Raw genomic sequence first — 5,445 nt, forward strand, 5'->3', positions numbered from 1 at the left:
GATGGTAAATCAGGTGGGTTGAGTAACTGGTTCAAAAGCGGACTGCGACAAACTCAAGCCTTTTTTTGTTTACGAGCTTATTGACACAACTAAGTAAATAACGTAATCCTATGTTAGGGTTGTGCTATATGAACCCACCAACTGTACTCAAGTTGCCACCTCTATTTTCTAATGTAAGCAGGGCCGGACCTAAGTGTCTGTCTGGGTGGGTGGGCGCACCCCTTGAAAAAAAAAAATTAGTGTATTTTTAAGGAAAAAAACCGGACCGCACCCCTTGAAAACATGCTTGAACTACTCATCCGCATCCACAAATAATTCATGGGTCCGTCACTGAATGTAAGTTGTAACAGGTCGGACCAACTCATAAAAACTTCTTTTTGTCTTTATTTTTATTTAACTATACAAATAATTAACGTGTTAATATCATTAAAGAAACACATGATACAACTATAAACTAATTTACTTTTAAAACGTTTATAACAATCTATAAACTATGAACATATTTAAGCTAACACTCAACCCACTGTGAGCATAGGTAGGAATTGCGACGTATAGTTAACACATAAGAACTTCTATATAGCAGAAGAAACACACTGCAAACGCGATATCCGTTTATGTTTGTTTATCAATCTTCTCACAATATATTGGTGTAATTAACATTTTTTTTTAAACTTTACCTCATCTCTATTCATGTACACCTGCAAAAAGGTTCTAGCATGTTTTGGAGCTACAATATTCGGTGATCAACATAGAGAAATCATGACTTTTTTGTTCTACAAGAAAAAATAACATGTAAAACAATCTAAAAAACTACCATGCAAGTTCAAAATTAGTATCAACCTAAACAAATCAAGACTTTAAAGCCATAAGCTCGGAGCGTAAATTTGTGAGGACATTTCATCTTTTAAGCTTTCCAAGTGTCTTTCAAGTTATAATTCATTAGATCTCTGCATAAGTCAAAAAAAGAAGTATAAAAATAAGTACCATTAATAAACAGATAAAATGAATTGACGGCTAAAAAGGCGCCCAATGGGTAATTTTAATGCATCAAAACCTAGTCATTCGTTGTTTCAAAATAAAATTGGATTAACGTTTAGATTATATATCTTTTATAATCATATTTGGCACACTAACTATTTATAAGAAATTGCAACAGTTTGAACATAAAGTGTCTCTGCTCAACAAATTTGGACATGGCCAGCACAAAGAATTACATATTACATGTACCTTCTCTTCTGATCCAATGACGTCATAAGCCAATAGTTTGGCAAGTTCATTAGTTGCACTACATCCTAATTGGGCATTTTTGTACTCGGTCCTCATGGCCCAAGTTCCACGTGGTCACATAAATTTTAAGAAATTATTAAAAGAAAATCAAACAAGCATGTGTTAATAGTAAAAAAAAAACATTTAACTTAGAGAGTTAAGTCCACTCAATTGCTACTTTTATAAAATACTAACCAACAAAGCATTAATTTTGTCCTGCAATATCCCCATATCATCCTTTCATTGGTTGACAACACCTTCCTGCAAATGAAAGTGGAAAAAAATATTACATAGACTTTGAATTACTAACTTTTTTAAATTTGGAATGCTAACAAAATAAAATTCTTGAAAAGTAATTCCTACATGTTGATTATAACTATCGGTTAATGCTTAGTTCTTAGTGGCTAAAGATTGCGAGAACTCGAAGCCTCAAGAGCTCGTTACAAACATAACTTTTTTTTTTGTGACAAATCGCTACCCATATATATAACAGTACCAACAAAAATTCCTCAAGTTGTAATCAGATGCGTCTAGAAAATGTTCAAAATCGTATCAATTTTGCAACTAAAAATAGATAAATACTCAACGATGAAAAACCGTGGGAACTAATAATCGATAGAAAAGAGAAGTACTCAACGATGAAGAAGTCTAGCAGCAGGAATTAATAAACGATAGAAAAGAGACATACTCATGTTTGAAGAATTCATTAGAAGCAGCACTCACGAAATAAACTCGTCAATTGCCTGCAAGATGATATATATTTGAGAAGAGTTTTTGAATGAAATCATTCCATGGTTCATAATTATAAAGATCTGAAATAGCACCTGTATCACTGAACTACCATAAAAAATTGCAGACAACAATCTTTGTCAGGGTTCCATTTGCTTCTGAAGTTCAAACGTTGTCCCCTGCGCTACACCAAAATAGCTCATGGTCCTTAGTTTCAAAGAAAGAAAAAGGGAACATGATATAAGTAGATTTACCAAATGGGTCGAGTAATAACAATTTCGTGTCAAATTGATTCTTATTGTGGTGCGGTTCATACTGGGCCACCCCATGTCAGCCCAAAACATGTCTTGTCGAAAAAGTTTGTATTTTTAAACAAAGCAACAAATGCCTGTAATTAAATTATAAAACTGGTTTATGGATTACTCTTTGGCCAATGTTCAGCCCTTTTGACCCACTTCCTTTTAAAATTAGTGTCAAAATGAGTAATTTTTGTAGAGCCAGACGAATTTGATTAAAGAGACCAACTACCTCCTTCTTTTGCTTTATCAGTTCTACAAGCATAGCCTAGTGCCCACCGGTGGAAACAAAAATACTCTTATCACTATTTAAACTTCTAAAGCAAGATGAGCGGGAACAACTTACAGAAATGGGAAAATGTGCCATTTTTGGTAGTTTTCTAAAGCAAGACACTTCAAACCGATCGCCCCATACAAACAGATAGTGGAATAATGATGCCCAAAACTACAAAAATAACCGTCCAATTCTGCAAAAAGAATAGAAGTGTAAAGGCGGTGTCCCGTTTTACTTGATATTATAATTTAGTACCAGAAATTCAAAACAAGAGATAACAATGACTTAAGACCATAGGGTATGGGGCGGGGGTTTGGGCGTGGGTTGGCTGAAAACGCCCAAGCCACCACCCCGGGGGCTTGGGTTGGGGTGTGGGTTTGGGCGTGGCCCCATTGGCGTGGGTTTGAAGCCGGGCGTGGGGCGGGCTAGTAAGTGACATGGCAGGCTCTCAATGGCCAAACCAAACTCATGCCCCCAACCCAAGCCCCACCATACCCCATGGGCGTGGGTTTGAGTGGTGGGGGAGCTCCCATTCTACGTGTCAACAAATGCCCCAACCCAAGCCCCACCATACCCCACGGCCTAAAGGATTAACCAGCATACAACAAATTTCATTTTTGTAAAATATATAATGTCATTAGAGGCCTATCTTTACCTTAACAAGAGCAATATTAACAGGAATAACTGAGACCACCCCACTCGTGAACCCGATAACCAAAATTTGTGCTCCCCAACTCAACACCTTTAAGCTTTCTTTTGCAAGCTTGCCTCCAACTGGATCATATAAAACATCAACCCCTTAGAGCTTTCTTGTTTTCAAAAACGCCTTCACACTTTCAATAACACCTTCTTTGCTGATATCAACAATATGATCCACACCCTCTGACTTTAGAAACTCCACTTTCTCAGCTCCTCTACCATTACAAACACAGAGTCAATGCACAATGATAGAATTGGCAAAGGGTCGAGTATTAGGTCCGTTGATTTTACCCGTACCCGATTAACCCAACCTGGAAAACCCGTTACCCGAATACCTGAAAACTGAATGTTATTAGGGTCTGGTATCAGTGAGACCTTTAAACAGCAAAAAACCATATAACCCACACAGATTAACCCGAACTCATTGCTTCAACTTTTTGCTTGTTATCAAGAATTCGTGAATACACATTAACTTTTCAAATAGTACAAGTCTTGTAGAAGTTCTCCCCAAATTAAACCCCATGAAAAAAATATCAAATACATTTCAAATACCGAGTAAATGCTATACAAATCTCAATTTTAATCGCAAACCGAACAAATTTAGACTTAAATTAAACCAAGAACCTACACATACAAATATACAATCTAATTACGTCAAGAACAAACTGATTTATTCAAAAAATAACAAAGCTATCTTAAACTTCCTTAACAAAATATAACCAAATAATTATAAAATCAACTGAACAAAACCAAATAATTATCTAATTGACAAGAACAAAAATTAACTATGCTGAACCTGAGTTAGCTCACTGTGTGACGAATGGATTGATACTGAATCGACGAAGAAGATGAATTGTAGACTTTTTAGTCAAGTGTATCAGACTTGCAAAGAACAACGCAGGATGCTACCACCTCCGCAACTTCAACACAGAACACTCATACAACATAACTTCATGGCCATCACAGCAAGGGTCATGATTGCAACCTGATATACAATCCAATGTATCAATGTCATTAACATCAAGATAAAAATCCGCCTATCTCCATCTCTCACTGTTCAAAAAACAGAATAATCACAAATTGAATTTCACTATTCGAGCAAGAATTATCTTATTATAGAGATCTTATTTATCAAACTAAAAGAGTGCACGTAAAATCGGTTACCAAATCTCCCTGATTTGTATATAGAGAACTTTTTTACCCTAAGTCGTTAATTTTTTTATGTTAAGATTTGGTGTTATTAAAATAGACGCTTACAGTGATAGGAGGACAATTGTTGAGAACCCATTGATTATCCACAAGGCGTTCTAACCTTATTCTCCACCAACTTTTGCGCCACTTCCAGAACTAGCTTAATCGAAATATCCACCAACTGTAGCAGACCCCGGCCACAAATTAGGGCTTCAATTGATGACATTACGACAGAAGTAGAAACAAATGCGTAACCCACATCCAATATTTGCTGCAAGTGAAATATATTCTTCAAAGAATAATCGATAAACCATTAACTATAAAAAGCCCTAATCTATTTTAGAAATCATATGAGAATTAACACTAATTTCTTCGTATCAGAGTTTATATGTAAAGGACCAGTTTCTTCAGCAGCTCTATAGAAGAGGATGACTGACCCTATCGAATTGCCAGAAACAACCACAACAACAGCCGTCATGACGCTCTACAACATTTCACGAAGAAACCCTAACCGGCGGCACCCTCCTTATTATCGGATCTGAATCTTTACGCCGAATGCCGAAATATGAGGGCCTTGTAGATGGAATTTGTGTGTGTGTGTGAGAGAGAGAGAGAGAGAGTGATGGAAAACGAAGGAGAAATCATTTGAATTTTAAAATAAGATCAAGGTTTTCAAACATGTTTGTACATCCTTGCGGTGCTGCTCATATTTGATTTTCCATTTCTCCATTCAATGGATAATAAAGTAATCATTTTTGAAGGTTTGGTGCTTCTTGTAGCTTTGATGGAAAACGAAATATGGCGTTTTGGAGTTGGTAGAAGATGAAAAAGGAAAGATGCTAAGATTTAATTTAAATTTGATGGAGCCAAATTTGATGCCTGCAATACATATAATTCGAAAACCCTAGGTGTTTGTACATCCCAGACGGATTAAATATGAAGTTCATCAAAACTTTTTGGTACTTATTTGAGAAGGATTTTTTTAGATCT

At 36.0% G+C, this 5,445-nt stretch overlaps 1 long non-coding RNA gene across 6 annotated transcripts; it reads right to left on the reverse strand.

Moving 5' to 3' along the window:
- Positions 1-659: 659 nt before the first annotated feature.
- LOC110936235 lies at positions 660-5,445 on the reverse strand. 6 transcript variants are annotated; one of them, XR_004891030.1, is made up of 9 exons: positions 4,893-5,445; positions 4,522-4,726; positions 4,061-4,249; positions 3,221-3,479; positions 2,638-2,758; positions 2,091-2,174; positions 1,955-2,009; positions 1,228-1,527; positions 660-947 (listed from the first exon to the last, which is right to left on the reverse strand). It is a non-coding gene; the product is annotated as an uncharacterized LOC110936235 (long non-coding RNA). The 6 variants fall into 6 exon arrangements; XR_004891032.1 differs by having other exon boundaries at positions 670-947; positions 1,462-1,527; positions 4,075-4,249; positions 4,893-5,441; XR_004891031.1 differs by having other exon boundaries at positions 670-947; positions 1,462-1,527; positions 4,855-5,441.

Source organism: Helianthus annuus, chromosome 4, assembly GCF_002127325.2.
Source record: "Helianthus annuus cultivar XRQ/B chromosome 4, HanXRQr2.0-SUNRISE, whole genome shotgun sequence".
Lineage (NCBI taxonomy): Eukaryota > Viridiplantae > Streptophyta > Magnoliopsida > Asterales > Asteraceae > Helianthus > Helianthus annuus.